The 20,809-nt window shown below is 44.1% G+C and overlaps 1 pseudogene; it reads right to left on the bottom strand.

Annotated features, from left to right (window-relative positions):
* Nucleotides 1–8,327: 8,327 nt before the first annotated feature.
* Nucleotides 8,328–17,798, bottom strand: LOC141164066 (uncharacterized; annotated as a pseudogene).
* Between the last annotated feature and the right edge of the window lie 3,011 nt (nucleotides 17,799–20,809).

Here is a 20,809-nt window from a genome sequence, read left to right as displayed (position 1 = left end):
TCACAGGGAGCGCTGAGCGGGAAGACGCCGACAACGCTGGAGTTCGGAGCCGAGCAGCGAGCGGCAGGCAGCGGGCAGCAGGTAGCAGGTGAGGAGAAGGGAGGTGAGTATTTGATTTTTTTTTTTAATGTATGGAGGAATGGGGCATTATAAAGAGGGGGGGGGAACATCCTGCATGGGACATTATATTGAGGGGGGGGGGACATCCTGCATGGGGCATTATATAGAGGGGGGGGGGACAGCCTGCATGGGGCATTATAAAGAGAAGGGGGGGGCATCCTGCATGGGGCATTATAAAGGGGGGGGACATTCTGCATGGGGCATTATATAGAGGGGGGGAACGGCCTGCATGGGGCATTATAAAGAGAAGGGGGGGGGCATCCTGCATGGGGCATTATAAAGGGGGGGGGACATCCTGCATGGGGCATTATAAAGGGGGGGGCAGCCTGCATAGTGCATTATGTGGGGGGTAACAGCCTGCATGGAGCATTATAAGGGGGGGCAGCATGTATGGGGCATTATGTGGGGGGTAACAGCCTGCATGGAGCATTAAAAGGGGGGGGGCCTGTATGGGGCATTATGTGGGGGGGTAACAGCCTGCATGGAGCATTATAAGGGGGGGACAGCCTGTATGGGGCATTATGTGGGGGGTAACAGCCCGCATGCAGCATTATATGGGGGCCAGTATCCTGTATGGAGAGTTATAAGGGGACCGGTATCCTGTATGGAGCGTTATATGGGGGCCAGTATCCTGTATGGAGTTTTATAAGGGGACCAGTATCCTGTATGGAGCGTTATATGTGGGCCAGTATCCTGTATGGAGCTTTATAAGGGGACCAGTATCCTGTATGGAGCGTTATATGGGGGCCAGTATTCTGTATGGAGTCTTATATGGGGGCCAGTATTCCATATGGAGCCTTATATGGAGGCCAGTATTCCGTATGGAGCCTTATATGGGGGCCAGTATTCCGTATGAAGCGTTATATGGGGGCCAGTATTCCGTATGGAGCCTTATATGGGGGCCAGTATTCTGTGTGGAGCGTTATATGGGGGCCAGTATCCTGTATGGAGCGTTATATGGGGGCCAGTATTCTGTGTGGAGCGTTATATGGGGGCCAGTATCCTGTATGAAGCGTTATATGGGGGCCAGTATTCCGTATGGAGCCTTATATAGGGGCCAGTATTCTGTGTGGAGCGATTCACCGGTTTCTGAGCTATTGTAGAATTTACAATAGATATCACTCATGTAATGTAAGAAGTGAAATCTTTGCATTGTAATATATATATATATATATATATATATATATATATATATATATATATATATATATATATATATATTTCACCGCTGTATCTCTGCATCATGAATCGTGGTATGTGTTAAAGGGGCCCACTGAGACTCTTTCACCCGGGGCCCAGAAAAACCTGGAGCCGGCCCTGGTGCTATATGATGAGCGGGGGGGATGTGTTTGATGAGGGGAAGAGGTGGGGAGAGGTTATAGGAGCTGAGGACTATTATTCTTAATTTTTTTTTTCTTTTAACTTAATGTCGAAGTCACATGTCCCTCTCCATATAAAGAGCAGACAAGTTGTTTTGGCGCCATTTTGTCAGTGTAACAGAGCAAAGAGACTGCTCCTGCTACTGGATAGTGAGAGAGTGAGATAGTTAGCTAGGCGGTTGATTATCAGTAAGCTAGTTCAGATAATAGGATCCTGTGTGGCTGTGAAATCGACCCTCAAGCAGATCAATCCTTTTCGCTAACTGTGTGATCCAGAGACACCAGGCCACATTTCAGCATATAACTCTTTTGTGCTGCTAATATTGTGCTCCAGCCAGGAGTCCAAATATAATAAAAATATAAATTCTTTGTGCTAATAGCGTGGTCCTGAAACAAGGCCTCATTTCTGCATATAAATATTTTGTTCTGGTAATATTTTTGTCCAGGCAGGAGTCCACATTTCAAAATACAAATTATTTGTGCTTTTATTCTAATGTGTATGGGGCCTTTATTCTTCACAACCTCAGTCACATCCTCCAAAACACCTGGACACCTTCCTGAATTGTGGATTTCTGGAAAATTTGCAGGATCCAGGAGACTTGTCGATTCTTTCTGCAATCTAGGACATCTTCCTTTTATTTTGGGGGCTTCACAGAAAATCCATGAGAGTTGGCAAGTGTGATTTACTTATTCCCTCATAAAAACTGTAGGGCAATATAGTGAAACTCTGTTTCTTGTGTAATATATACACGCTTTTGCAGATTCCTCTTCGACCCTCCGTATCAGGTCCTTCGTTTCTCCACGGAGGAACTCGGCCTCCTCCGGGGTAAGATGAATTCCCTCCATACCATGGAAGGTGGCAGCTCGTGGGCCAGCGTTGGAGGACTCGGAAGAACTCTCCTCGGCGGCGTCCATCACTGCTGCAGGGTGCGGTGAGTCTGGGATTGTTGCGGCCACACCTCGTTGTTGCTTTCGTCTCCTCCTCTTTTTGGGGCGGCTCCTGGGCGGTGGGTTGACAGGCACGCCTTGGGACGTCCCATCCGTCTTGACGGACACTACCTTGCGGACTGTCTCTGCTAGAAGGGGGCGGTCTGCAATTTTGGCGCCATGGGGGAGCCAGGTCCACGATGGGAGGTCCTGGGTTGCTGTCTTTTTGCACATAATGGCGTCCGTTCTTCTTGGGCGGGCGCCACATGGGATGTAAAACGACAGTCTGTTGTAAAGGCGCGCAGTACCTGGTAGCAATGAGGGTAACTTCTTCCGTTGCTGCGGGCACGCAATCCTGCCGACTACGCCAAGTTGTGACGCCTCTCTCTACTCGCTAGCCCACCCTGAGAGATGGGGTACTCGGAACCGGGCCTCTGTGGAGGGTGGATGCAGTCGTGGCCTAGGCCCGGTCCGTGCCCAGGCTTGTCACATCAAAATAAGGGCTAGGAGGGACGGTGGTAATCGAGTGGATTTAATGACTACGCCACCTGTGGTGTCTGGTGATCTGCCACCAGCGCTGCGGCAGTCCTCTGAGGCGGGATGTCGTGGCAGCAGCAGATGGTACTACTCCCCACAGGCGGAGCAGGGCCTCAGGGCAGAGAAGAAAGATCAAGGGAGTAGTAGTGGGTGGTGTGGTGCCGCGCTGAAATAAGGGACCGGAGGCAATGGATGCAGTCTTCCAAGCTTTACTCACGTTGTTAGGCATCAGCTGCAAGGCTTCTCCTTGCTCCTCACGGCACGCTGCGGCCACCAGGAAAGGGGTTCGACACACTCCGGGTAGTTCGGGTGCAACAATCAGGACCCCTTCGCACCAGAGTGTTCATAGATCTTCCCACTAGGTCCTCTCCTGTCCGTATGTGGTGCATGTTGTAAGGCTGGGTCTCCCTCTGGCTATACACAGAACAAGGGTACGGGTGGCGACTCCGCTCCGTCCGTTACCCGGTGGGATCCACTAAGCCTCCGGAGCTTTTCTGACTAGGACGTGGAGTAACAAAGTCAGATATCGGGGGCCAGTCCCCTCTTGCAGCAGGAGTCCCTCTGGCTAGGCCAGAATGGAGAGTACAGGTGGCGTAAACCGCTCCGTCTGTATTCCCCGGGATCCTTTTGCCTGTGGAGCTTAACTCCTCCGCTCCCCTCCAGGCCTTCTTAGGTAGGGACCTTGACCGGGTAGAGACAGCGGTTAACTCTAACCCGCTCCTCGTCTCAAGGCCAGAGTACGAGGACCGTGTATCTTCAACAGGCTGCAGGTTCTAGCAGAAAGCCACAATCAGCGATGAAGATCACAATCAAAAGACCTTGAACCTAAGATGGCCGTGTATTAAATATGTATCAGTAAGTGTAACCTAAAGGTGTGTCCTCCACCCTCACCCACTACTAGGTTCCCCCTATCTTTGGTTCCCCCCCATCTCCTCTATCCCGGCTGGGGCAGCACCCTGGTACATATAAGCCCCCGGCAGGACGGGAGTGGTGTAGTGTTGAGTGAAGAGGTGGGGTCCTGACAGGTGCTCCATCCTTACCTCAGAGAGGAGGTACCACACCTCTTTTACAAGGTGCAGTACCCCTGTGAAGACCGAACCCTCAGGGGCGCCACAACTACAATGAACTATGTCTTCCAGGACTGATGGACTCTGATTTTATTAGATAAAGATTATGCCCACATACAGTACAGACCAAAAGTTTGGACACACCTTCTCATTTAAAGATTTTTCTGTATTTTCTTGACTATGAAAATTGTACATTCACACTGAAGGCATTAAAACTATGAATTAACACATGTGGAATTATATACTTAACAAAAAAGTGTGAAACAACTGAAAATATGTCTTATATTCTAGGTTCTTCAAAGTAGCCACCTTTTGCTTTGATGACTGCTTTGCACACTCTTGGCATTCTCTTGATGAGCTTCAAGAGGTAGTCACCGGAAATGGTCTTCACTTCACAGGTGTGCCCTGTCAGGTTTAATAAGTGGGATTTCTTGCCTTATAAATGGGGTTGGGACCATCAGTTGTGTTGTGCAGAAGTTTGGTGGATACACAGCTGATAGTCCTACTGAATAGACTGTTAGAATTTGTATTATGGCAAGAAAAAAGCAATATTGTCAATATCAAAGCTAGCGCAGACCACTAGACCGGCCAACGTTGGAGTCACTGGGGTGACACATATGATGTAGTATGTGTTTTGTCATTTACTGAGATTGATCTTTGTACCTCCATGTGACAGAAATCTGAGCTGAGAGAGATAACAGCGGGGATTAGATTACATTCCTTTCAGGATTCCTGTCATAACCTCCACGTACATTCACTTTTGTTATTTACACATTGACAATGGACGCCTTCTCTCACTTCTGACCATTTCTGTCAGGGGCCTTGGAGGATTATTACATCAACATCCAGTGAGGTCATTACATAGTAGCCATATTGAGAAGGTCAACAAACATGGCGGCAGAATTATCAACACAGTCTAAAGGAGAATTTGTCTTTGTTCTCCATAGCAACCAATCACAATGCAACTTTTATTTTACCAGAGCAGTTGAGGAAATGAAAGCTCCGTTGTGACTGGTTGCTGTGGGCAACACGACAGAGGCCTAGTGTGCTCGTAAATCCTTAGTTTTATATATACTCAGTATATGACTGTCTATGTCATAACGTACATTACTGCCATTGGAGTTGAGCAAAAAGGTTCACAGGACTCCTTGGAAGTCAGACCAGGGCAATGTGAACTTCCTTGGCTGGCACTTGAATGTCGCCATTTTGGGCATGTTGGATTTTTTCCTGAGCGTTTCTGCATCTCCCTGGCAGAAAAAAACGCATGCGGATTGTACATGCGGATTGTACATGCGTTTTCCTGCCAGGGACATGCGGAAGTGAAGCGTTCTCCGCTTTCCAAGGAATTTTAGCATCACTTGGAAAGTGCTTGTCAACTTGGTCACACTATATAAATCCATGCAAACAGCATGGATTTATATAGTGTGACCCGTAAAAAAATAAATCTATACTTACCCTCTGATGGCCCCCGCAGTCTTGCTTCACCGTCCCGGCTGCCGGCAGCGGTACACTGAAGGACCTGCCGACGTCAGCGTCGCGTGACCCGTCACATGACTATGATGTCAGCGCAGGTCATTCAGTCCATCGCGAACTACCGGCAAGCAAGGAGGAGCGCATTGCGGGCCGCCAGAAGGTAAGTATATATTTATTTTTAATTTTATTCTTTTTTTTTTACAGTTTTCTATAGTACCCAGGTCCCGAGGAGAGTCTCCTCTTCTCTAGACCTGGGTACTATCTGCGCATTAGAATGCATGGAATGCGCATCTACATATACAGTGATGCGTAATCCATGCGGTCTAATGCAAGTAAGTGGCGGCGAAAACGCAGCACTTCCGCAAAATAATTGGTAGTGCTGCATTTTTTTTCTGCAATGATAATCCGCAGCGGAAATTTCCGCAGCCTGTGCACAGCTCATGCGGATTATCATTGGGGAACATGGCAGGCCTCCTACCATGCATTTTTTAAGCGTTTCTGCAGCGTTTTTGTCGCTGCGGAAATGCTTAAAAGACGCATCGTGGGCACACAGCCTTATAGCTACGTTGATAAGCATTGCGTAGTTAAAGACGCTGTGGAACTATGTGTTTTTCCCTATATGCTTCTATGGGGAGTCTGATATAATGCATGCACAGAATTTGGCAATCCCCTTGTTTCTGCTGTAAGGAGATGGACATGTTGACCACATTCCCCCTTGAAGAAACAAGTATATTTTTGTAATGTGAACTGTGATGTCCGTTAATGATATTAGTATTGTGAATTGCTTGACAGTAGGGACAGGAAGAGTTAATGTTTGGGACTAGCCCATAGTGGGAAGGACTAAGCTGAAGGGAGAGGAGAGAGTTCCTGTCAGGAAGGCAGAAAGGGCCTGAAGTGCATAGAAAACAGACTTAAGGTCTGATGTGAGCAGTGCTGTATTTTATAGGTGTCCCTAGTAGTGAAATGAGACAGGGAGAAAGAGATAGCGTGATGTGGAGCGGAAACCAGGAAGAGTGACTGAAAGTGATTTACCAGAGACAGGTCCTGGGAAAGGATGCCTAGCTGTAGGATAAGAGTTTATAACTCCTAAAAGTAAGGGGCCTAGACAGTATACAAGACGAAGAGAGTGCCCCCGGTGGGAGTTCCAGAATGTCAGTGAAAGAGAAGATAAGTACCTGCCGTACTGACAAAGTTCCCTAAGGGAAAAGAAGATGCAGAACCGCAGATTGAGTAAAGGACTCTTGCGAGCTGAACTGTAGTGTTGAGCTGGGTCTTAGTGAAGTAGTGAGAAACAGTGAAGACAGAGAACAAGTAATGAAACAGAAGAGAAAGAGATTGAATCTGTGTGAGGAAAATGTTACACATTATGAAGGAAACATTTGATAAGATATGTACCCTCTTTCTACCGTATAGAACCCTCCCCAAGTTAATGTTAGGTAAAAGGTTTATTTTGAACTGGTGGTCTCCCTCATTGAACTGTCAAACATCTGGTCCTGGCCAACTAGCAACATCAGTTACATGCGGCCAGCAAGGGCATAGCAACCCAACAGCACAAGTCTACACACCCAGCCTGGACCCCACCTTCATGTAACATACCGGAGCATAAGAGACAAGTACCTAGCCCACAGCTACCGGCCCGCGCCACGTTACACTGCTCTAAGAGATGCAATACATATACTGCATGCAATCTGCACCAAAAATTAAAAAAAGGGGTAAAATAAAAATGGTAATATCAATGCAATAATCAGAGCAGAATACTATTGTATGTTTTATGTGGACTCCTGCACTAAAAAATGTATCATTTGTACACGTGGGAACATGGCATTAGGATAGATTTTTTCGTATTTATCTATTTTACTCACTTATATAGCGCCATTAATTCCACAGCGCTTTACAGACATTATGGGCACTGTCCCCATTGGGGCTCACAATCTAAATTCCCTATCAGTATGTCTTTGGAGTGTGGGAGGAAACCGGCGGAAAACCACGCAAACACGGGGAGAACATACAGACTCCTTGCAGATGTTGTCCATGGTGGCATTAGGATAGATTTTTTCTTCTTCTTAAGGGCTTATGCAGATGTCCGTGGATTTCGGTTTGACCTCAAACTGCAATGCATGGACTGGCTGCGGGTCTCCTGACGCAAGAGTGACGAAAAATTATGAAACATATGGCTCTCAGAATATGGCAACCCAAAAACAAATGTTTGTTTGTTTTTTCCAAAGAGTGTATGAATTGTGCAAAAGTAATAAAAATGAATAAAAACATAAAATTTGGTACTGCCAGAATTGTGCTGACCCACTGAATAAACGGAATACTTTATTTGTGCAGAAAGGCAAATAGCGTAAAATTTTACATACAAAAACACAATGGCTAAATTGGTTTAGATTCCTTCTGAATAAAGATTTAATAAAAGTTTGTCAGTAAGATATATGAACTCCTAAATTAAGAAATTGAAAAAATACACTTATCTTGAAAAAATAGTAGCCCTCATATGACTATATCGGCGAAAAAAAAATAAACTGACTACTATATATTGCAGTAAAAAAAAAAAAGTTACGGCTTCTGGAACACGACAGTAAAACAGTGGAAAAAAAATGGGTCTGTCCTAAAGGCCAAAACTGGCTGTGACGCTAAAGGGTTAAAGTATTGTCCATATTATCAAAAATGGTTAAAATTGCAAAGGGATCGTAAAAACAAGAAACTTTGCAATTTACGCTGCAGAAACATACCTGCGGTGTGATTTTTAAATTTGCAACAGGTCAATTTTTCTTGCTGTAAATTTGCCTTTTATTTGTAAATTATTAAAATTTCAGAGTCCTCATAGGTTGATACCTTTTAATGGCTAACTGACAAGATGGTAACATTGCAAGTTTTCAAGACTACTCAGGTCTCTTCATCAGGCTTAGAATAACACAAAATCTGAAGAGTCACATATTTATGCACAACAGGACACAGGGATAATGTAATAGATAAGACAAGTGACTTGAAGCAGAACTATCATTATGGGAGAGGGATAAACAGTTGTGTCTGTAAATATTGGAACAGTTCATAGATAAGGAGTGTGAAAGTTCTATTGTCCTGTGAGTGAGGTCTGGTCCATGATTGTGATGCCCCCATATGGTCTGAGGAGCACATTCCTTAGTTGATATAGAAAGACATAAATCCATGAGACACATTAATTCCTGCACTGAGTGTGCCAAATGTTGTGATCAGTTTGTACTCCCAGAATATTCTGTCTCTCTGAGGTTTGAAGTTACTTTTCCATATTTCCAGACACCCCAATGAGGATTCTCAAATCTTAATATTTTTCTATCTACTAGCTAACATGGTACAAAGATATATATTTTTCCCGTACATAAATCCATGCGACACATTCATTCCTGCACTAAGTGTGTCAAAGGTTATCGAAAGTTTGTACTCCCAATTTTTTTCTCACTCTCTGAGATTTTAAATGACCTTTTAATACCAGTAACCTTTTATTTGTGGATTTTCTCCACAGGCTTGATTGAGATGAGGAAAATTTGGAGATGAAAAATTTATATGTGTTTTTATTGTGCTTCCGCAGCAGAAACGCAGCCAAAATGCATCTAATATGCACATGAGTTTATTAACACGGTTTTATCAAAGCTAAGCAACATAAAGTATCTAAAACAAAGTAGTTTTATTTATAACATGACATATCAAAAAGACAGAAAAAAGCAGCTGAAAAAAAGCAATAAAATGCATGTAAAAAAATGCCCTGAAAAACGCAATTAAAAAAACTTAAGACACCGAATTTAGCTAATTGGTGCTGAAATGCTGCAGGAAATCTGCAACATCCAAAACTCAATAAATACTCAATGTGGTCAAGTGCTGTCTGATGTTTTATTGGACAGCAGTCAGACCAATGTTATAATATGGGGCTTCCACAGACTGAATTACTCTGTAGACAAAAATTGCAGCATGCTGCAAGTGGCTCCGATATTCGGATCACTGGCACCCATTCAAGTCTACGGGTGTGTGTGAAACACCAACACAGACAATGGAGAAGAAGGAGAAATTAAGTCACAATTGTCACGTGCGAGAGAATCAGATCACAGTAAGCTGACACTTGGATCACACTCAGAGTTTGATCCTAGTGTCATTAGCATAATTGGCCTGATTATCTCGCATGAGAGAATTCTATGGCCGTCTGACCACAGCCTAAGGGTATTTCCTATGTTCTAATCCTCAACCAGCTATCTACATACCTTCCATCAATTTTTCTCCAAAACACACATAATACAGCATGAAGGGGCTCTGTGAAGGTGGCAGTGAAGGTGTGTAAGTGTCTGATGGGGTCACACAGCTCATAAAAGGACAGCTGCCCGGACTCATAATCCAGACATATCCGGACTCTATCACTGGGGATCTTGTCAGGTAACCGGATTTCTTTCCTGTCATGTATCACTGAATACTGATTATTATATCTCCTCAAACTCCAAGACTTGTTATTATCTCCTGTATATGACTGACCTCCCCTCCTGTCTATACTGGGATAACACATCCCCACTCTCCATCTCTCTGATCTACTGCCCTCCACATCCCAGTAATGTCGTCCTGAGGTAAATCCCCTCCTGCTCATCACCTGATAACCCTGGAATCTCTCTGCCGTTTCTGGACGATTTTGCTTCATTTGTGTCCAGGTTGCAGTTTTCAGGTCGTCTGATATAAGGAGATTATTAGCAGCTGTGTTTACATCCAGTAATATGTCTGCAGGACCCTCCATATAGATCCCAATTCTTATACCTGTTGTTATTTCATTTAATATGTGTAATGTGTGTGAGATCACAGCCACATCCAGATCATCTCCATCATGGGGCTGTTTATCATGTCTCCCTGTGTCCTCATCACCTCCCTCCTCCTCAGGATCACACAAGTCACCGGTGTCTGGTTCCTGTAAGACAGTCAGTGGGTCCGTCATGTTACACAGCTCCTCAATGTGTCTCATCTTCCTGGACAGCTCGTCCTTCTTTATCTCCAGCTGATGGATCAGAGCAGACAGTGACAGGGACTCTTCCTTTTCCTGCCTGGAGATCTCACTCAGGACCTTCTTCTCCAGGTCGTCCACCCATCTCCTGATGTCTGTACACAGGGCAGTGACTCTCTCCGCTTCTCCAGATGCTTTTTCTTGAGCTTTTCTCCTGCGTTCCTCCAGACTCTGGACTCTTTCCTCAGTCTCCTCTTTCTTTGTGATCAGTTTCAGGAGGACATTTCTTAGTTTCCTCTTCTCAGAGGCCTCATCCAGCATCTCCACCAGATGTCCCCGATGTTCTCCAGCCAAACAGCAGGATGCACAGATGAAGACAGCATCTTTAGTACAATAAAATTTTAAAAGTTCCTTATGGACAGAACATTTCCTTTTCTCCAGAGAAGTGCTGGGATCAGATAAGACGTGTTCTGGTGATTTGCTGTGAGACCTCAGGTGTTTATCACACAGAGAAGCCTCACAGTGTAGACAGGATCTAACAGCAGGTACCGGAGAGTCCACACAGTAAGTGCAGCAGATCCCGGTGATCTCCTCTTGTTCTTTCTGAGTAATCAGGAAACGTTCTGCTACATTACGCAGAGCTATATTCCTCATCGGTGCCGGCCGCACCTTGAACTTTTCTCTGCATTCAGGACAGGAATAAACTCCAGACTCGTCCTGTGTATCCAGCACACGATCAATACAGACCCGGCAGAAGTTGTGTCCACATCTCAGCATTACAGGATCTGCATAAGTGCTCAGACAGATGGAGCAGAGCAGCTCGTCTCTCAGATCAGCAGACGCCATGGCTGACGGAAGCAATGAAACAGAATATTGCTTAACACTGAATAAACAGTAAAGTTGTGGTTACACCCATCATTTAACCCTATAAAGACATACCATGCTTTTTTTTTTATTTTTGAATCACTTTCCGGAAAGCCACAATGGTTTCATTTTTCTGTCAACTTGGACGAATGATTGCTTTTTTTATCAGAAGAATTGCATGTTATGGCCCTTTCACACTGCGTTTTTCCTCATGTTCAGTGGTCCCGTAGGGGCTTATGTCCAATGTGGGGCTTACGTGGAAGCGGGAGTATGCATCGATGGGGCCATTCACTATAACTGGTGCAGACGGAGTTATAGTGAGCTTTGTCATGCATCATCTTTGGGCTTGTACGCCTGCTGGAGGTGGACACTCAGTTGTAGTCTACTACACACCAGGTGCTACGTGAAATATATATATATATATATATTATCACATAACACAGACACATGGTTTCCACTCGGTATGTCATTAGGCTTTGCCCTGTTGAGCTTGGAAATTGGAGATTCATGGACAAGAACAGCTGAATGAAGCCTTCTATTCAGGATTCAAAGGAAAAATGGGTGAGATACTGCCATCAACCAATCTAATCGATTGATCATGGACAGATGGACTATTTTCTTGTAATTTTTTCACCTATTCTATATTTTTCAACAATAATTCTTGTTGACGACAATCCAATAAATCACTACTTTTTTTATAACTACAGCTGGTGTATCATATCTGGTAAGAAGTTCTGGAATAAATATATATACACAACACATATATTTAACATTTGGCGAGCCCTGTGATACCTGATCTCGAAGCTTGAAGAAGGAGCTGAGAAGAAATGACCCAAGCTCAAAAGTCAAGCTTCTACATTATCGAGTGAATCTAGAATTACCTTCTGAGGTCAAAGTGCCAGATTTACTGGGAAGTGGCAGACACGCTACGAATGCCAGACACACTGAGAAGTGCCAGACATACTGATGACTAGAACCCGGTATAGCTACAAAAAAGCTGCAAGATGAGATACGAGGGGGTACCTAAAAAAAACGAGAATTATTTCCAAATTTTTTTAATTCAAGATAACATCTTGAAAACATTTATCCCCTTCAAAATACTGTCCATTAGATGATATGCACTTGTCCCAACAGTTTTTCCACTGTTCAAAACATTTTTTATATTCTTCTGAACTAATGCTGTTAAGTGCCTCTAGCTATTTTTTCTAAACCTCTACTATGTACTGAAAATGCTTTCTCTTTACGTTTTTCTTTATTCTTGGGAATAAGAAGAAGTCACAGGGGGGTAGGTTGGGCAAGTAAAGGTGGGGGGGTGACAAACTGTTGTCGTGCCGTTTTTCACCAAAAACTGGTTGATTTTCAAAGCTGTGTGGGCAGGTGCATTGTCATGATGAAGCTGCCAGTTCCCCTGATCACCACAATTCAGGTCATTTTTTTCTCTCTGCCTCTCGCAATCGCAAACTTGTAGATAGTACTGTTTGAATCATAAAATGTTAGAGTTGGAAGGGACCTCCATGTTCATCGTGTCTGACGCCCTGATCAATGCAGGATTCACTAAACCATCTCAGACAGATGTCTGTCCAGCCTCTGTTTGAAGACTTCCATTGAAGGAGAACTCACCACCTCTTGTGGCAGCCCGTTCTACTCATTGATCACCCTCACTGGCAAAAAGATAGAATGTTGGTTCACTGTGGTGCCCTGAGGAACAAATTCAACGTTGACCAACTCCTTTGATGTCGAAAAAACAAACCATCATGGATGTCAAATTTGATTTCACTTGCCGTGCTTTTTTTGGTCTCGGCGATGAAGCCGTCTTTCACTGGCTGGTCAGCTGTTTTGTTTCAGGATCATAGGCATAACACCAAGATTCATCCCCTGTGATGACTTTTGACAAAAAATCAGGGTCACCCCATTACTTGCCCGACCTGTCCTCCTGTGACTTCTTCTTATTCCCAAGAATGAAGAAAAACCTAAAGGGAAAGCGATTTCAGGACGTAGAAAAGGTTAAGAAAAAATACCTGGAGGCATTTAACGGCATTAGTTCAGAAGAATATAAAAAATGTTTTGAACTGTGAAAAAAACGTTGGAACAAGGGAATATCATCTAATGAACTGTATTTTGAGGGGATTAATGTTTTCGAGATGTTATCTTAAATAAAAAAAAATAAAAATAAGTATTTCTTGGGGGGTTTTTTGGATACCACTTTGTATCTGCAGATAAATAATGGACGTTATTACTTCATTTTCTCAGAGAAATAGATTAAGATTTACATCTTCAGATAAGTTTAACATAGAAGTTTTTTGGCTTAGTTTATATGCACAATGTGAAATGGAAAAATATGGTTAGATTATAGGAGTATAACCTTAAATAGAGAAGAAAAATTGAAAAATGTATTACACTTGGTTGACAAATTTCATGTTTGTGTCAGAGAAATCCAAATATAACTGTACAGAAACTGTTGTGCTTAAGAATACCAGTGATATTGCAAGTAATGTGGAAATCCAGCAGGATGATGTGAGACAAGTTTCCGTAGTCTCTGCTGAAGGTGACCTTGCGTCTTGTGACATAGGAAGTGATGTAGTAAGAGACATAAGAAGTGATGTAGGATGGTCTCTAGATAAATTATTGAGATTAAGTAAAGATATTCCCACAAATGATGAGAAAATCTAGATATGTAAAACTTCTGAGATATTTGAAAGCCTTGCTGATAAATTTGATTTAACCAGCAAGGAGAAAAATCAATTGGTTAAAACGTGGCTTCCTGTAACCCTTTCCAGACGCTTAGTGTTAAAAATGTCTTGCGATAGCCAGTCAAATTAATGTTTAAATCAGGGTTGGACAATTAATTTTTCCCGAGGGGCCACATTAGAAACCGTGGCTGTTGTGGAGGACCAAACCAATAGGCTGAAATTAATTCTGCTCAATATTAATATCAATATATTAATAATAATTATTATATTAAGAATTATATTAATATTAATTTTATCACTTAATATTGAGCAGAATTACGTATGCTGACATCCCCCTATAAACCGTTTGAACCCGAATACAGCCCCTTCTATATATCGTATGAGCCCCCACACAGCCCCATATATACTGTAAGAGCCCCCACACAGCTTCCCTATATACAGTATGAGCCCCCACACAGCTTCCTATTTATAGCATCAGCCCCCACACAGCCTCCTATATACATGAACCCCCACACAGCCTCCTATATACAGCATGAAACCCCACACAGCCTCCTATATAAAACATGAACCCCCACACAGCCTCCTATATACAGCATGAGCCTCACACAGCCTCCTATATAAAACATGAACCCCCACACAGCCTCCTATATACAGCATGAGCCCCCACACAGCCACCTATATACAGCATGAACCCCCACACAGCCTCCTATATACAGCATGAGCCTCCACACAGCCTCCTATACAGCATGAACCTCACACAGCCTCCCCATATACAGCATGAGCCCCCACACAGCCTCCTATATACAGCATGAACCCCCACACAGCCTCCTATATACAGTATGAGCCTCCACACAGCCTCCTATATACAGCATGAGCCCCCACACAGCCTCCTATATACAGTATGAGCCCCCACATAGCCTCTTATATACAGTATGAGCCCCCACACAGCCTCCCATATACAGCATGAAACCCCACACAGCTTCCCCATATACAGCATGAGCCCCCACACAGTCTCCTATATACTGTATGAGCCCCCACATAGCCTCTTATATACAGTATGAGCCCCCACATAGCCTCCCATGTCTTGCAGATTACAGACAAAATCAAAGTTGAGCACGGAAACAAAAAGCCAGTAAAAGCCAAATGGTGAAAAAAATTTTAATGAAACCCATTTGCAAAAAAATAATTTTAATCTTAAATATATTCATTTAAGCAGAAATAAAATGTCCCTAAAGGTGGACAGCCACCCGTATCTTAAAGGGAACCTGTTATGTCCTATCTACTATGTAAACTGCCCCCATTGCGTTGTTAGTGATGCAATATGCATCACTAACAAGCTTTTTTTTAATTAAAATTGGTGCTAATATCATGAGTATATAGCACTTTATATACTTATATCATACCTGCTCGTTTAGTCATAGGGGTGTGATCCTCGCATTAAGTCAGGGCTGGCGCCACCTACACATTTGCATTCTGCTCCTCGTCAGAGCGCATGCGCGGCTCCCAGCGCTGCAAGCTTTACTGCGCAAGCGCCCCATACTTACTTCAGCGCAAGCCGGGAGCAGAATGCAAATGCGTGGGCTGCGCAGCCCTGACTGAATGCGAGGATCACACCCCTATGACTAAACGAGCAGGTATGATATAAGTATATAAAGTGCTATATATAAGTATATAAAATTCTATATACTCATGATATTAGCACCAATTTTAATGAAAAAAGCGTGTTAGTGATGCACATTGCATCACTAACAACGCAATTGGGCCAGTTTACATAAGTAGAGAGGACAAGACAGGTTCCCTTTAACCCTAAAATCTTATTCTCATTATAAATGGTTAAAATTGCAAAATGCAATTTACTTACTGAAATTATCAGTGAATGCTATTGTTTCCAGCTTGGTGCTTAGGATACCGACCACCGCTGCGTCTATCAAGCTCTTTTCTATAGTATTTATAAGCAATGCTGTGAAGCTGCCTGATCTCTGTTCTGCTTCAGTGAAGCTGCGCTCCTCTGATGGAGCAAAGACACCGCTGACCCTGATTGTAGCATCCAAGAGCACAAAGATAATCCAGACTGTAAACCAGGAGCCCAGGCATGAAATAAGGAGCGGTGCGGTCCTAACCTGCAATGGTGAGAGACCACCTCAAAGGGTGTTATTTCCTATCCTCTAATCCTCATCCAGTTATCCACATAGCTTCCTCCAACCTTTACCCAACACACTAATAATGCAGCATGAAGGGGCTCGGAGAACGTGGCAGTGAAGGTGTGTAAGTGTCTGATGGGGTCACACAGCTCATAAAAGGACAGCTGCCCGGCCTCATAATCCAGACATATCCTGACTCTATCACTGGAGATCTTGTCAGGTAACCAGATCTCTTTCCTGTCATGTATCACTGAATACTGATTATTATATCTCCTCAAACTCCAGGACTTGTTATTATTTCCAATCAGTGACTGATCACCCCTCCGGTCTATACTGGGATAACACATCCCCACCCTCCAATTCCCTGATCTTCTGCTCTCCACATCCCAGTAATGTCGTCCTGAGGTAAATCCCCTCCTGCTCATCACCTGATAATAACCCTAGAATCTCTCTGCTGTTTCTGGACGTTTCTGCTTCTCTTCTCTCCAGGTTGCAGTTTTCAGGTCATCTGATATAAGGAGATTATTACCAGCTGTGTTTACATCCAGTAATATGTCTGCAGGACCCTCCATATAGATCCCAACCCTTATACCTGATATTACCTCACATAATGTGTGTAATGTGTGTGAGATCACAGCCACATCCAGGTCATCTCCATCATGGGGCTGTTTATCATGTCCCCCTGTGTCCTCATCACCTCCGTCCTCCTCAGGATCACACAAGTCACCGGTGTCTGGTTCCTGTAAGACAGTCAGTGGATCCGTCATGTCACACAGCTCCTCAATGTGTCTCATCTTCCTGGACAGCTCGTCCTTCTTTATCTCCAGCTGATGGATCAGAGCAGACAGTGACAGTGACTCTTCCTTTTCCTGCCTGGAGATCTCACTCAGGACCTTCTTCTCCAGGTCGTCCACCCGTCTCCTGATGTCTGTACACAGGGCAGTGACTCTCTCGGCTTCTCCATATGCTTTTTCTTGAGCTTTTCTCCTGCGCTTCTCCAGACTCCGGACTCTTTCCTCAGTCTCCTCTGTCTTTGTTGTCAGTTTCTGGAGAACATTTCTCAGTTTCTCCTTCTTCCTCTCTGAGGCCTCATCCAGCATCTCCACCCGATGTCCCCGATGTTCTCCTGCTGAACAATAGACACAGATACAAGCCGCGTCCTCAGTGCAGTAATATTCCAGGATCTTCTTATGGACAGAACATTTCCTTTTCTCCAGAGAAGTGCTGGGGTCAGATAAGACGTGTTCTGGTGATTTGCTGTGAGACCTCAGGTGTTTATCACACAGAGAAGCCTCACAGTGTAGACAGGATCTAACAGCAGGTACAGGAGAGTCCACACAGTAAGTGCAGCAGATCCCGGTGATCTCCTCTTGTTCTTGCTGAGTAATCAGGAAACGTTCTGCGACATTATGAAGATTTATGTTCCTCATCAGCGCTGGCCGCTCCTGAAACTCTTCTCTGCATTCAGGACAGGAATAAACTCCAGACTCGTCCTGTGTATCCAGCACACGATCAATACAGACCCGGCAGAAGTTGTGTCCACATCTCAGTATTGCAGGATCACTAAAAATAGCTGAACAGATGGAGCAGAGCAGATTTTCTCTCACATCAACAGACGCCATGGCTGACGGAAGAAGAGAGAAACGAAACTGAACAAACGTTGTTACACCCACTTCCTTAACCCTTAAGGACACAGAAAGCTTTGTTTTGTTTTTGAATTACTGCATCCTGATAGCCACAACATTTTCATTTTTCTGCCAACATACCCATTTCAATGCATTTTCTATAAGACTAGTTGCTTACCACTATTTTTTGGAACATATAATATATTGTATAACTTAAAAGGGTTCTCTCACGAACAAAATACATTTTAATCAATAGATCCTAGAATATTAATAAGTTGCACAATTGGATATATTTAAATAAAATGTTCCTGTGCAGAGATATTCTTATCATTATGCCCGGGCTATGTACTGAATTATTTGCTGTGTCCTGCATAAACGGCTCCAAAAATTCTGTTGGCACAGCAGGGACTCTTAACTGCTTGTTTGTGTGAGTGAAAACATTTCCCTTCTGTTTGTTTTATCACAGGAACGAGTGTTTTTTGCCATGCCACCATCCTTCTGAGCTCATCATAAATCTAGTCCGTGATGTGAAGTTGGGATCTGTTGTAAGATATAGTCTGCCGCTGAACTTTTTGAACAATCAATTATTGATAGCATAGAAGTGGATGTGGAAGATGACTTTTCTTGGAGCTTTGTAATATAGTCATGCTTGATGTAGATGGTCTGGAAGGTCCTTATGGTGCATTGAAAATGGTGGTGAGCATGGGAAGCAGCTCAGAAGTTCTTTTCAAGTCTGGGAAGCCATAGATTCGGACATTGTTTTTAGGATTTCTGCTCTTAATGTTCATATTCTCAACAGTATGATTTTGGACAATGTCTTAAAAACTGAGACATTAGTATAAATAGCGTGGTCTAGACGGTCCACCCTCTTAGTAAGTGAGGTGGGATCTATGAATATGAAATTGGACAAATTCCTATATTGATTCATCTACAATTTATTTAGCACAAATATCCAAATGGTGGATGGCCTAGAGTGGTCTGTGCTATTCAAACTCTGCTGATCATTGGAAAGGGCAGCAATAACATGTGCTACTAAAGGGGAGAGGTCAGCAAGTGAAAGAACCTACGTGTCTGCGTCTGAGTGTCAATACCCCTGTGTGCCTGAGAGAAGCTGCAGCACATGGTCTATGGTCGCCTTGAGTAACGATTCCCCCAGGATTCCAAAGAATTCATGTAACCTGTCTCATCCCTATCTGAACCTAGCAGCGTGCGTGTAACATTGGTGACCCATAAGGGGAATCCTGAGTGGAAATTAGTGTGTAAAGGGAGAAGAGGAAAAGTGTCTGGAAAAACACAGCAGCACAGCACCTCAACTCAACTCTGCTACACCAGTTAAAGGGGACCAGCCCTAAAGAAAAACTCACTAGCAGCAATGGATGTGGAAATACAAATGGACAGAATTAATGAGATGCTTCTTCAGTTAACCTGTGAAGAACTTAGAACAGTAGCAGAACATATAAAGATGTCAGTAGAACAGATTTCCAAAGCACACAACTGCAGGCAACTGTTAGCTGCCATTAATGCAAAAATGGATGAGCTGGGGGAGAAAGAAGCTGAAGACGTCATGGGGACATTCCTCCAGGAACTAACACAGTTTCTAACCAGGTTGAAGTTGGAGGGGCAGCACAAATTACCAAAAGCGGGAATCTTGGTCCACAGATTGAACTACAGGAATTGAAGAACAATTCAAAGCCCTAACCGCTCCGGCGATTCCGCTCTGCTCTGCCTTGCCCACCGCACCTGCAGTTTTCGCTCCGCTCTGCTTGCTCACCGCACCAGCAGTTCCTCTCTGCTCTGCCATGTCCTCTGCTCCGGCGGTTTTTCTTTACTCTGCTTGACTACCACATCTGCGGCTCTGAACCTGTCTCCCAGTCTGTACTGGACCCTATCCAGCCTGCCCTCCAACCTGCTAGTACCTCCCTGTCTGCACTCCAGCCATGCTTGCCAGTGCCCACCTGTCTGCATACCAGCCGTACTTGCCAGTACCCACTTGTCTGCATACCAGCCGTACTTACCAGTATCCACCTGTCTGCATACCAGCCGTGCCTGCCAATACCCACCTGCCTGTATGCCAGACTAACGTGCCTGTTCCTGCATTCCTCGGTGTGGGTCAACAACTGTGACCGGGGTCTGACCTGGTGTAGCACCTGGTCCCTCTGCTCGGTTCCTCCTTGGTTCACGGAGTCGACTAAGCCGCCGAACGACCTTGCTCAGATCAAGTTGATACTTAGTTACGCCCCTCCAGGCACTCCTCGGTTCATGGTACAGTGGGATCACTAATCACGCTCACGCCAGTCAGTCCGGGCGCAAATGTAACACCGTCTACAACAGCTGCAGGAGAGGCAGGAGCATCAGTTACTTAATGCCCAGTGCGGACGTCAAACGATGTACTGACGGATTGTCAAGAATGCCACTAGAACCTGAGGAGTTCATGCAAGAGTGCTAGGAGGAAGTCAGTCTTGAAGCAATTGAGAGCACTACCCAAGCAGTACAAGCTTATCAGGAAGAAGACACACCATTGTGGTGTCCATTGACTGTGGAAACCACCATAAAAGCGACAGAACAAGATCACCCCCGGTCTATTCAACAACTACCAAAAGGGAAAATCCGTAGATCAGATAATTGGTAGAATACTACTTTATGTGGACCAAAATCGGTTTCCAAGTAAACGAGAGAGAGGCATTGAGTCATCAGAAGTATCTGTTTTAATTAAAGAATGTACGAAGCTCTACCTCAGTGAAGACAGGATCCTTTATCGTAAAGGAGGACAAAACCTGCAGTTGGTACTACCCAAAGTATTCCGTAGTTTGGTCTTCAAAGAACTCCATGAAAACATGGGACACCTGGGAGTGGAAAGGACAACCAACTTAATCTGTGAACGTTTCTTCAGGCCATACATGCAGAGAGATATTGAGAGGTACGTGACCAGGGAGTGTGGGTGTCTGAGAGATAAACGTCCCAGCACATCAACCTGGGCACCTATGGGCAACATCCTGTTATGGTTAATTTTTTATATCTAGCTTCATTATTTATTT

This window comes from Phyllobates terribilis, unplaced genomic scaffold (genome assembly GCF_046119375.1).
Source record: "Phyllobates terribilis strain yellow unplaced genomic scaffold, ASM4611937v1 Scaffold_10__3_contigs__length_209671492, whole genome shotgun sequence".
Classification (NCBI taxonomy): Eukaryota; Metazoa; Chordata; class Amphibia; order Anura; family Dendrobatidae; genus Phyllobates; species Phyllobates terribilis.
The sequence above is the reverse complement of the archived record's forward strand: the minus strand, read 5'-3'. Positions and strand labels throughout refer to the sequence as shown.